Source organism: Hemicordylus capensis, chromosome 15, assembly GCF_027244095.1.
Source record: "Hemicordylus capensis ecotype Gifberg chromosome 15, rHemCap1.1.pri, whole genome shotgun sequence".
Taxonomy (NCBI): domain Eukaryota; kingdom Metazoa; phylum Chordata; class Lepidosauria; order Squamata; family Cordylidae; genus Hemicordylus; species Hemicordylus capensis.
The window spans coordinates 1,065,112-1,078,600 of NC_069671.1; the positions used below are offsets into that span (position 1 = coordinate 1,065,112).

General features: G+C 49.6%; 1 protein-coding gene across 2 annotated transcripts in view; it reads left to right on the forward strand.

Moving 5' to 3' along the window:
• The window catches only part of CCDC60 (coiled-coil domain containing 60), a 58,521-nt gene that overhangs the window by 21,666 nt on the left and 23,366 nt on the right, over nucleotides 1-13,489 (forward strand). The gene's annotated exons all lie outside the window — the stretch shown is intronic.

Consider the following 13,489-nt stretch of genomic DNA (forward strand, 5'->3'; position numbering starts at 1 on the left):
ATCATTCTGACAAGGGAGAGCTGCTCCTGCGAGAGGGTTCCATCGCTGCACTCTGTATGCAGAAGCGCATGGTAGCTTCTCCACCCCCAGGGGACCCATGCGGTGGGGGCCTAACCTGCCGTCGTCTGCAGGGGTAGCGGTGGAGGTTTGTCCCCATGCATCGTTATCTCAAAGGGAAGCACTTTATCCACTCTTGGGGGAACAGGTCCTCTTTTGTAAGAGGATCTGATCTCTGCCCTCTAGCTGGTGTCGACCTACAACTCCCATCATGTATTGGGAGCCAGTTTATTGAGGCTGGGAATGATGGGAACTGTAGTTCAACAGCAGGAGGAGAGCTGGTCTTGTGGTAGCACACATGAATCGGCCCCTTTGCTAAGCAGCATCTGCCCTGGTTTTTGTTTGAATGGGAGACTATCTGTGAGCACTCTAAGATATTCCCCTTAGGGGATAATGGGGCCGCTCTGGGAAGAGCATCTAACGTTCCAGGTTCCCTCCCTGGCAGTATCTCCAAGAGAGGACTGAAAGAGATTCCTGCCTGCAACCTTGGAGAAGCTGCTGCCAGTCTGTGTAGACAATACTGAGTGTGATGGACCCATGGTCTGACTTGGCGTATGGCAGCTTCCTATGTTCCTAACAGCTGGGGTGGGGCAGGTTTGTCCACCTCTGGTATAGAGAACATAAAAACACCCCTGTTGGATCAGGCCCAAGGCCTATCTAGTCCAGCATCCTGTTTTGCACAGTGGCCTACTAGATGCCTCTGGGAAGCCCACAGGCAAGAGATACTTGTTCCTCCCCTGCAACTGGTATTTAGAGGCATCTTACCTAGCATCCATATGCTAGGCAGAGTTGCACCCGTTGAATGTCTGCCTGTCATGCAACTGTTATGGACTCTCTGGCCCTTACAAGGAAGTCGGTCGCTCCTTCCCCATACAAGGTTGGAGGGTGGTGAAAGCGCTGAGGCCTAGCAGCTCTGAGGTGAAACGAAGGCCTTGCAATAATCCTTCCGAGTCGCATGCTTTGGCGGCTGCTGTTCCCTCCCCTTCATGCAGCTCGTGTGCTGCTGGCGATTCCGCCCCTAAACCTGGCTGCTGACCTTGGTGGGTGGCTCCAGTGGCCAGGATGCGGTGTGACTCTTTTTTAGGACCAAAAAAGAAAGAACAAGGCAGCACCTTCTAGACTCACTGATGTGTTGATGCGGACGCTTCCTTGGGTTATAATAACCCCCTTCTTCAGATGCAGAGTGAAGGCTAATCAGTGCCAGCAGCTGGTGGCAAACATTCTATCTGCATTTCAAGAGACATTTATAATGGCTTTATGCACACTAGGTAGCAAAGGAGAGAGATTACCAGCTACGTGTGTCTCTAATATGGGCATAAGACCCATACTCTTTCTTCAAAGAGAGACTGACACGATCCGATTTTATGATGCAAGTTCTCGCTCAGCCCTTTCACGTTGCAGACGTTCCCCTGCACTTACCTTCTCAAGTGCAGTCACCCTGATGTCTGTAGTAACTTTTTAATTTAGTTTTAAAAGCCACTTTCCTGTTTTTAAAAACCTACTCAAAGTGGCTTTCAACGAAGTAATACAAATATTGACGATAACAAATCCAGCGTGATTTGCCACAGCAGATCAAAATGGTGGTTAGAGCAGCATTAAGCGCCATTGTTCTTAAAATGCCTAGGAGAATGAAAAGGAGGAGAAATCTCTCCCCGAGGAGAGGGTTCTACCTGCCTCACCCCTGAAGTTGGGGCCACCTGGAGGAGGAAGTTGGGGCCACCATGCCCAGGAAGCCACACATAGGAACAGGCCATCCTTCAAGTGCCTGCTGGGTCCCCAATTATCTCGGGATTTGGCCTCTTCGCAGCAGAATCTCCTGTTGCAGCCCCTTTTCTTGGTCCCAAAGAACTCAGTGCAGCGGGGGGGGGGGACGGGACAGAAAATGGAGCCGGCCCCTAACTGCAGCCCCACTCCTTCATCTGCTAGCCCACCATCCGTGTTTGCGGTGTGATGTGGCGATAGAGTGTAATACCAGGGTGGGCGCCGTCTTGCTGTTCTGGGGTGTTGCCCATTGATGATGGCCGGCTGCAAACAAACGCTGACCAATGGCTTCTGCCAGGCATAGAGGGCCAGGCCTCCTAATGTAGGCAGCCTCCTCTGCAGCGCTTGCTGTGTGAAGCTTCTAAAAGGCATTCTGCAGAGAAGAGTCAAAGCAGACTCCACAAAGAAGATACGTCTTCTTAGGCAGAGGACGGATGAGCAGCTTGCCAGGCAAGACATGTGGGCGAGTCAGCCCACTTCTCACTAGATGCTGCTGCATTGCTGCAGCCCCGTAGCTGGTCTCTGTCGATTCTCTGGGCCACTGTGGTGGTTGTCCACCCTGACTTACCTGCTAGTGTTCCTGTTGCTCTGGGAGGAAGACTAGTCTTAGCTTTGCTTCAGTGGTGTTGTTGTTTTAAATTGCCCCTAGTTAGTTCTTTATTTCAGGAAGTAGAGGCTTAATCTTTTCTCATTTCTGTGTAAAAAAAAGAAAGAGAGAGAACGGTTGACATCCCGACTGATGAAGCGTCTGTGCAGACGTACTGCGTGTGCACAAGGCTGCTGTGCTAGTAGGTTTGCCATATCCTGGCTTTCCAAATCCGGGTGCCTAGTTTGCATATTATGTAGATTGCCTTGAAAATAACTTTTGAGCCGAAGAGGGACTGCACGTTTTGCTCCATAACCCAGCTTCTACAAGGACTAGAGCTTAGCTTTTTTAAAAAAATGAAAGCTGAAATCCGGGTGGGCTAAGCAATCTGGGTGAGATTCTTTAAATCTGGGTGAAACCCGAAATTCCAGGGGGCATGGCATCTCTATGTGCTAGCCGCTGGCACGAAGTCTGGAGCACATTGGGTTCCAGACTAGTGTGGTGCCTGAGCGTGTGCCACAAGGTGCACCACCTGTGCTGGGTTCCCAGCCACTGCCTCCAACCATGAGCGTTGCATGGAACTAGAGGGCAAGAGTGTAATGTCAGGATTTTGCCCAGCGATGCCATTTTCTTGCATGTGCACAACTTTCTTGCACAAACATGATGTCAGTCAGAATGCCAGGTCTGAAAAACTCTCTCCTGATCTTTGAGGTGTAAAGTGACTGTCCTCTTACGGGGGAACGGGCATTGCTTTAAGTTTTTCCATAGTAATGTGTGCATGTACGCACATGTGCAGCTTGCAATTATAGTGAAAATCAAGGCAACGCCCCTCTAAAATAACATTCACTTTACACCTTGAAATTGACCGTAATCCTATATATAGGCACACCATGAATACAAAACACTTAACTTTAGAGGAACAACTTTGTTCTCTCACTAAACAAATCAAGCCCCTCAAGCAGAACAACACTTAAGTGAGTGTTGTTGTTTTTAAGCCTCATAAGTGCAAATGTTTAAATACCTAAAGCTATACAAACAATATTTGGGATAGAGTTCTGAATTTAAGATCTGGAAACTGTGGGTGGGGGAGGGAGCCGGGAAGTGCAATGATTCCTTAAAGGACTGCTCTAGCCACGAAACTCCACAGCAGGGGCGGGTTCTTCCCCACTCCACATCATCTGCCATGGGTGACTAATACAGGTGACCCTTTTACCAGGTGGACAATGTGGGGAAGCCATCTCACTTCTTAAGGCCCTCAGCCTTTGCCAAAGATTAATTCCAACCCTGAGTCCCTCCCCGGATGTTGCTGGAATACAACTCTCATCCTCCTCAGCCACAGTAGACTCTGACTGTTGTGGCTGGAGTTGATGGGCGTTCTGCATAAGAACAGCACTGCAGGGTCAGGCCCAAAGCCCATCTGGTCCAGCTTCACACAGTGGCCCACCAGATGCCTCTGGGGAGCCCACAGGCAAGAGGTCTGTGCATGCCCTCTCTCCTGCTGTTGCTCCCCTGCAACTGGGATTGAGAGGCATCATGCCTCTGAGGATGGAGGTGGCCTATAGCCACTAGACTAGCAGCCATGGATAATTATGTGCTGTGTGAAAAAGTCCTTCCTCTTGTCGGTCCTAAATTTCCCAACCTTCAGTTTCATGGGGTGACCCCTGGTTCTAGTGTTGTGGGGGGGGGATTTCTCTCTGTCCACTCTCTCCACTCCATGCACAATTTTATACACCTCGATCATGTCTCCCCTTAGTCGCCTCTTTTCCAAACTAAAAAGCCCCAGATGTTGTAGCCTGGCCTCCTAAGGAAGGCGCTCCAAGACCCTGATCACCTGGGTTGCCCTCTGCTGCACCTTTTCCAGTCCAACGACATCTGGGATTCCAAGCTTGGAAACCCTGGATTAAAATGATCCAGCCACATGGTAGAAAACCGGACTGTGTGGTAAAGTGGCTAACTGTATTCACCCTTCAGATCAGGGGAATTAGGACTTTTAGACTTCTTAGCCCAGTTCCCCAAAGTAAGCAGACATTATTCGCAAAGCTCATTTGCTCTCCAGGGGAGCCCTGGAGCCCCTGAGCTTCCTTCTCTTGTAGACTCAACTCTTGAGTCTCCTGAGGCTTGGCTGCTCTTGCCAGGGCAATATGGGGAACTGCTTTAGAGTAGATTGCTTTGTCCTGGATTAGACCAAAGCTGCTCCTAGCCTGGCCAGGCAGTGGATCTTGGAGCCCCCTTCACCCACTTTTCAGGCCGAGTTCTTTCCCAGCCTGGCCACCGGAGATGCTTCGGGTGGCAATGCTGGGAATTGGCCTGGGGGCATTTTAAGTACATGCAGACTGCATGGCAAAGTCGGCCACCTGCATTCTCACATGACTCTTGTAAACATTCATTTCCTCCAGTGGTATGTTGGTATTAGGAAAAAACGCCACGTATCAAGTAGGCTCCAGAGATGAAATTGGCTAGTCAAGCAGAGAGAGCTGGAGCTGACGTGAAGCTCCATCTCTAGGCTTCTTGCATGGGACGGCTCTTTTGGTGCTTGTTCGCTCCTTGATTTGAATACCAGACTAGCACTTTCGCAGCACAGGCCTCAAACGCCAGTACAGACATCAAGATTTGCTCCTGGCAGTGTTTCGTCTCGGCCTCCTGTAAACAAACGCTGACAAATTACCCACCATCGAAGGGCGCACATTACATCTCAAGTGTTTCCATCTATAGCCCTGGGCGTAAAGGCATTCAGCAGAGAAGAGCCGAGGGAAACGACAAGAAAGGGCTACTTAATCTTAGGAAAAGTGGGATCTTTGGGCTGCTCAGACGTCTCCGCTGAACTCTTCGGGCTGGCCAGTTGGGGTCTCCTTGCATTCGTTTTGCTCAGCATGTGCTGGGTTGGGCGGATGTGTGTCTGTATGCTGGGCAAGCAGTGAGGGCAGGAACAGAACAGCCCATTCTTCTGAAGCAAGATGCGCTGGGAATAGGGTGGCCCTATTCTCGCTTTCCAAATCCGGGTGCCTAATTGGTATATGATGTAAACTGGCTTGAAAATAATCTTTGAGTATTTGAGTGACTGCACGTTTTGCTCCATTACTCCACTTCTACAAGGGCTAGAGCTCAGCTTTTTTTGGTTTCGGTTTTAATGAAAGCTGAAATCCAGGCAAATCTCGGTAGGCTAAGCAATCTGGGTGAGATGCTTAAAATCCGGGTGAGACGTGAAATTCTGGGGTGTGTGGCAACTCTACCTGGGAAACAGCTGGATGACTGGAGCCTTGCAGAAGGTCTTGGTAGCTGTGCTGAGAGACTTCTTGTGCCAGCAACTGCTGGTTCCCAACGAGCTCAGATGAGAGCTTTGGAAGAAAGGAAAGAAGAAAAGGCCTCGGGTCTTGCAAAACCTCAGAGGAGGATATGCTTTCCTAAAGAGGCAGAACCCTGTGGGGGTCTGTCTCTGAGCCACTTCTGACTGGGCCCATTGGCAGTGGCCTTCTGGGGAGCTGCAGTGGGATCAGATCTTGGTGGGGACAACTCCTCTGTTGCAGAACTGGGCACTGTTTCTGGTCTTCTTTGCGGGGACTGAAGGTTGATTCCTATATGACAGTGCTTTTGTTGCCCTCCATTGACAGAAGGGCTGCCCTTCATCCTCTGAGTTGGATTCATAAGCCATGGTTCTACTTCGTCTCAGGCCTGATTCTGACAGGGAGGAAATGTTGAAACTTCAGGATCTCTGGTGGTTTGCAGGCTGGAGGCCTGTTAATCTACAGCAGGGGTTCTCAGCCTTGGGCTCCCAGATGTGAAAAAAATCATAGCCTGTGATCATGCCTAAGGCAGGATGCATTACATTTGACCTCTAAAACACTGCAAATGACAGAAAATCATCAGGTAGACCAAGTTTTAAAACTTGAAATTAGTTGGTGAACCGGAGTACACACAAAAATGGGATACACAAATCCTGCAAATTGAGAGAAGGTGTCCCCACCCTCCCACCCCAGCTTTGACCAGCTCAGGTGTGGCTTTCGGCCATTGTGGCTGGGGATGGTGGGATGATAGTCCAACCACATCTATGGGCCCAAGGCTGGCAACCCCTGACCTAGCTTAGCAAGGAGGCGGCGTGGCATCAACCTGGCCAGGGAAAGGGGGAAAGTGCGGTAATGCATCCCGGCCGGGGAGGGGGGAAACGGGGTGCTGGGGACCAGGTGCCAGGCAGTTGGGCAGCAGTGGCAGGGGTCTGCGCAGGGGTCTGGAAGTTGGGAGGTGCACCTTAGAGGGAACACAGGCACCCTCTGTGTGTCCCTGTCCATAAGCAGTGGACTGTGAAGATCTCCCATCTCCAAGAACGTGCCCTATTGGCAGGGTATAGAAGGGTCCCAGGGTGCGACATGGGTCCACCCATGCCCTCTGTCAACACGTGAAAGGTTTGTCGTCGTCGTCGTCCTCGCTGTCATCATGATGAAATCCAGCCATCTGCCAGCAGCTTTGCGCCCTGCTACCTGATTCATTTATTGGATCCGTGCCCAGAGCTTCCAGCTCGACTTCCTAGGTTGCTGACACCAAGAGTGTGAACTCCCTGCACACGGCGTTTCTAAGCAAAGTGTCCTGCCAGGCTGTAACAACTGGGCTGATCTGTTCCAGGGAGAAGCGGAAGACAGGCCAGTCACCCTTTCTCACCGTCTCCTATCTGGCTTCTCTTCTATAGGTGACCATTAATGGGACATTTAGGCCACAGGTAGTAGAGACTGATTTCAGTGACTCGACTGCTCCACTTGACATCAGTTGTCATTGTAATGCCCGTCCTCCAAGGAACTCAGGCACACGTGCTGGTAACCTCAAGACTTGACTATGTGCTCTATGTGGGGCTGCCTTTGTATGTCGCCCAGAAACTGCTGTTGGTACAGAATGCAACAGCTAGGTAGGTCTCTGGGTCATCTCGGAGAGACCATATTACTCCTGTGTTGGAAGAGCTACACTGGCTGCCGATAAGTTTCCAGGTAAAATACAAGGTGCTGGTTATAACCCATAAAGCCCTAAACGGCTTAGGCCCTGGGAACTGAAGAGAATGTCTTTGCCATGAGCCCTCACCACTGCTTTTGAGATCATCTGGAGAGGTCCGTCTGCAGTTGCCACTGGCTTATCTAGTGGCTATGCAAGGACGGACCTTCTCTGTTGCTGCCCCGAGACTCTGCAATGTGCTCCCTGCTGAAAGAAGAGCCTCCCCATCTCTGACAACTTCTAAAAAGGCAGTTAAGACACATTTGTTCACCCAGGAACCAATCCGATTTTAATCAGATTTACGGTTTTGAACATGGTGTTAAATTTTAAAGCGTCTTAAGGTCTTAATTTGTATTGGCTTTATTGTAAACTTCCCAGAGACACAGATGTTGGGGCAGCATCAAAATCTGTTCAATAAATAAATAGAAGGTGTTTCTCTTTCCCAGATGGAGGGCTCCTCCAATTGAGTGGGTCTGCAGGGAGAGGCCCTCATTTCCCCTCCAGCAGCCACTGCAGTGAGCACCCAGTGGCTATGACAGCATAGAGACGATGCCGTGGTGAAGTCTTCAGCCCTTCAGTCACATTGCAGAGCACAGACTCTGCCTGATGCTTGTGGCTGCCCCCCTCTCCTGATTGCTGGGCTGGCACATTGCTGACGGCTTTACCATGTCAGGTCAGTTGAACTGCAGCCCGTCTGCCCTGCCGGAATCGATCTGTTTTTGCTCTCTTGGGGGCGGCGGGGGAAAAGTGGCTGTGGGAAGGAGTCTGCCCCCTTGGCCTTCCACTGCCTTTGTGTCTTCTTTGCTGCCAAGCCCACCCCCCTCCAGTGCTCTTCCCTGCCCTGCTCCTCAGTTCAAGCACATCCTCAGCCCCGTGAATCATCGGTCTCTTGGGTGGTGGCCATGGAAGTGGGTCAGGACTGGAGTGCGGGAAGGCAAGGAGGCCCGGCGGCTGCTGGCGGAGCGGGCATCATCTGCCCAGGTGGGTTCCTGTTGTGGCCCATGCACGGCCGCCCTGCCAGTTGCCTGGAAACAAGAAGTGCTCCGATGCCTCCTGTGCCGCTCGGCAGCCGAGGCTTTAATTGGCAGGCGTTCCACACAGTCACGGTTGGAGGTTTGCAAAATTCCTTTCCACAAGAAGCAGGAAAAGTTTCTTTCTCGGTGAATGACAGCTCACCTTAATTAGACCACAGACAGCGATCGGAGTGTCTGGATGGATGGAACATTAGCACGGCCATCATCAGTCATGGAAGGGATCCGCTCTTTTAGGTCCCTGTCAGCAGCCCTGCTTCCCCCCAGTTCTTCACTCAGAACACAATTTATGCGTCTTCCTGTGGCAGATCTGTGTTGCCATTCTGTATCTAGGCACCGGTTGTTGCTTATTGGATTTTGCTGTCTGTGTAAACATGACTCCCGAGTATCCTGTGGAGGGTAACACGGTGATTGACGCGTCTTCTCCTTGAAGTCGGTGTCTGAAGATGCTCACAATTTTTTTAAAAACAAGGTCTGAAAGCTTGAATCAATTTAACAGGCAGATGAAGCAACTAAAGCTTATTGAAGGGGACAGGTTTTAGTAGAAGTAGTCGTAGTAGTCATAAAAAATTAATACACTTTATTTGTTAGCTGCCCTATAACAAATTGTTCTATGGATGGAACCACAACACCTCAGAAACAAACACGAAATACAGAACAAAACAATTTTAAAACTTTTTAAAAGTCAGTTTTAAAAATCAAATTTAAAAGGCCCGAGTGAACCAAAAGGTCTTGACTTGGTGTCTAGAAGAACCGAGTGGTGATGCCTAGCGAACCTCACTGGGGAGGCTGTTCCATAACAGGTGGGGCTGGTTGCACGTTAAGGGCAAATTTATATTTTGAGACTCCTTTGGTTCCGGGGGTGGTCTTCTGCAAAGGTGAGAATGAATTCACATTTTCTTGGTGCTGCAGTAGACCTGCAAGCTTTAGGGAAGGGGGTGGTGGTGGCATTAAAGATGTCCTTCTGTTCTAATAATAAAAGGAAGTTCTTCTACGTTGTCTCTGTTGTGCACACATGGGCTTCTGTGCGTGTGTGGGACCCAGCCTCTGGACCCTTCCAACCTCTTTCGCTCAGATTTTTGGTGGTAGCTCCTCCCCTTCTCCAGCCTCGCTCTCAATTTCCTGCTCAGTTCTTCATCATCCGCTGAAAGACTTGCAGCCTTCTGGATCATTCCTTGCTCTTTGCTGAATTGAGAGAAAAAGAGGATTAAGGCCCCATCCGCCTTCTCCCCAAACTCTCTGGATGGCCAGCAAAGTAACTTTTAAGCACTGCACGTTCTGTTGCACTAAGATCCTGCCAGCGGAGGGGTATTCTCGTTGCCTGCTCTGCTCAGGTGAATCTCACAAGGTTGATTCGTGTGCCCACTGCTTCAGATTTACTAAGCAGACACGGAAAAATAGGACTCTCCGGCTATGATCTCTCCTTTGGGAAAGGGTGCTGACTCCATCCATGGCATCAAGCCCAACAGTTTCTCACAAGGCTTGCCCTACTGATAGGGATCCTTCTACCTTTGGGGACCCTGGGCCCAACCTCAAGGCCACGGGTACTTCGGTCCCAGCTCTTCCACCTCCAGTACCAACAACCTTGGTTCCAACATCTACTCAAATTTTTCACCCAACCCTGGCTATCCAGAGTTCGTCTCAGATAACCACACGAAAGATCAAGCCACCTAAATGGCCTGCAGACGCTGATACGGAACCTGCAAAGAAGAAGAGAAAGAAGAAGGTTGTGTCCTTCAGAAGCCAAACAGGCCTCCCCTACTGGCAGGTAGGAGCTTTCACAAGATACCCCTGGCTGGTCTGGTGGCTACTCAGGGATGGGCCTTCTCTGTTGCTGCCCTGAGGCTTTGGAATGCACTCCCTGCTGAAAGAAGAGCCTCCCCATCTCTGACAACTTTTTTAAAAGGCAGTCAAGACACATTTATTCACCCAGGCTTTTAATTAGATACTGTTTTAATAGTTTTTACAATAATTTGAAACAATGTTAATGTTTTAACCTTTTTATTTTGTTTTATTTTGTATTATTTTGTTGTAAACCACAACAAATGGTGGTTGTAAGTTTGAGATGTAAGTCTGGGGTGGTATACAAATATGTCAAATAAATAATACAAAAGAAAAAGCAGCTGGAGACACCCCTGGAGCCAATGCTCTCAAGAGAACCGATAAACATGGACCCGGAATCTGTCGATCCTGACATGCCTCTCGATCCCGAACCGTTGAGCCCCATAGATGACCCAGCTATTGCGGATGATGGCCCACAGTCTGATGCCTGGTACCTTCCCAGACTCACACCAGACTACGACTGCTACCACTACCCCCTAGATAGATATGGCAAGAGAGGGCTCAACCAATGGGATACATACGTGGAGTACCATCAACGTCATTATAGCTCCCGAGACTGGGAGTATAAGGATTGATGCTCGCCGTATCGCAGATCTCCTTCTAAAGACCCATACAGGCAATGTCACTACCATCGGTACCAGGTGGGTTCACCCTCATATAGACCTGGGGGTCAAAGCCCACCTTGGGGTCAAAGCCCATCATACCACCACTGCTGTGACCACCCCAGGCACTCTCAGACCCAATCAAGGGACCATTTGAGGCCAAGATCTAGGTCCCCCCATCGATCCCCATGTCCAAGGCAACCAAAATGCTCGGTTCCTGACGACTTGGCCAAGAAGGACTACTTCAAGGAGGACAACGTGAAGCTCTTGGAACCGACCCTTTCGGTCCCAATCCTGGAGGGGACAGTTCCAGCCCAACCGGCACCAAAGCGCTCTGAGCCTGCAGCGCCTCCACAATCACCGCTGCCTGATGCAGACTCGGACCCAGAATCTGATGCTGATTCAGATCGATCTCTTCCAAGCGTTCACTCTTCTCCACTGAACAATATGCCTGATCCTAAACCGGAGTCGCCATCGGAAGACCTGCACTCCCATTCAGAGAGTACTCTAAGCATGGCCACTTCATTGGACCTTAAAGTTAAACAACCTGCTAAGCCCGAAGAGGACCTAGTCTTTGTGGTCATTGACACAGTGATCCCAATGTGTTGGTGGCCTTACCCATGTTTAAGTCCTTATTGGAGATTACTCAAGACTCTTGGATGAAACCATCTCCAACCCACTTCATTGCGCGTTGGATGTGCGAGCACACACACACAAAGACGCTGTCTTTGGCAGGACGAGGCTGAAGTCGTTTTTCCAGTGAGTGCCTCCCACCTCCTTTCCAGGTAAGCTTGTGATGTGCCCATGTGTGACCAACAGAGACCACACGGAAGAACAGCAGGTTACTTACCTGTAACTGAGGTTCTTCCAGTGGCCATCTGTTCGTTCGCATTCCCACTGTTCCTTCCCTGCTGCAGTCTGTTTCAGAGCGAGACTGGAGAAGGGGAAGAGCTACCGCGAATGATCTATCTGTGGGAAAGAGCTTGGAAGGTTCTGGAGGCTGGGTCCTGTGCATGTGCAGAAACCCTTGTGTGTATGAACAGATGGCCACTAGAAGAACCTCAGTTACAGGTAAGCAACCTGTTGTTCCGTCTATTCTCTTGTAATTTGGCTGACAGAAAGAAATGTATTGCTTAACCGCTCTGTTTTCTACTGTTGTAGGCAATTGAGAATGGGGCTGCTACTCAATGGGAGATGCTTGCCCCAAACCACAATTCCTAGAGTTCCTTTGGAAGAGGGAGTGGCTGTCTAAACCAGCCAAGTGTGGAGAGATGTCCACAGGTCTCACTCTTCTCTCTGCAGGTGAACTTGGTTTTATGCTGAACCAATTCATTGGACCTCTTAAGAGCCCATTCATGTGACTATAAATTTGTTAGACTGCATTTACCCAAATAGAAGACAAATCTGAATTTAAGACATCCTTCTTTTAAAAATAGGGTTTAAATACAGTTTATACCTATATTTACCTGAAAAAAAGAGTACCGTGGATTTAAGATGACCACCCAATTTCTAACAGCAAAGAACTTGAAAAAAGTCTAGTCTTCGATTCAGGCAAATACAGTAAATGAACTTGCTTTTTGCTGATTTCCCTTGCTTCTGAAAAATGCAAATATTATCCCCTGGTAGAAGATAAGTTTACATGGGATGATTGCAACGATCTTATGAGTAACACGTTCAGCTGACTCCATCTAATATTAGGCTTCTAGCATATCTGTGACAGCCTTTCAGTATTATCCTAACAGTGCTTAGGAGACCTTCTTATTGGGTTGTCCTTCATAGGAAGCTGCCATATCCTGAGTCAGACCATTGGTCTGTCTAGCTCAGTATGGTCTACCCAGACTGGCAGCGGCTTCTCCAAGGTTGCAGGCAGGAATCTCTCTCAGCCCTCTCTTGGAGATGCTGTCAGGGAGGGAACTGGGAACCTTCTGCTCTTCCCAGAGCGGCTCCATCCCGCTAATGGGGAATATCTTCCAGTGCTCACACTTCTAGTCTCCCATTCAGATGCAACCAGGGCGGACCCTGCTTAGCTTAGGGGACAGTCAGTGGGGCATTGCTCAGAATGTAAGCCACCAATCGGCAGCAGTTCTTCAAGGTTTCAGGCAGGAGTCTTTCTCAGTGCTCTCTGGAGATGCTGCCCCAAATTGAACCCAGAACCTCCTTCATGCAAACAGATGCTCTGCCACACTGGGCTGTGCATACTTCCTCTTCAGAGGAACGCAGTATTGTGTACACTGACTGGCAGCAGCTCTCCACGGTTTCAGACCTGGGGATCTCTCCCAGCCCTACCTGGAGATGCTGCCAGGGATTGAACTGGGGACCCTCTCCCAGCTACAGCCCCCTCCCCATACACGTTTCCTCGACCCATCATTTTCTGTAGGGCTTGCCCACAATTTACTTCTGCTACAAAGCATTGTCCCTGGACTCTAATTTTGGAGTTAAAATGCTACGTTATTCTGTGTTACAATTAAAGAATAGCTCAGGGGAGTGTAAAGGGCTTAAGGAATAATCAAATGCAGATGACATGACACTAAGCGCTTAACTGTGTGCTTGCCGTCAACTTGCGGTATACCTTTTTTGCTGCCAGGACATTTTTTGTTTTGGCTAGACATGAAGCTGACCTTTATCTGTATTAATTTAAT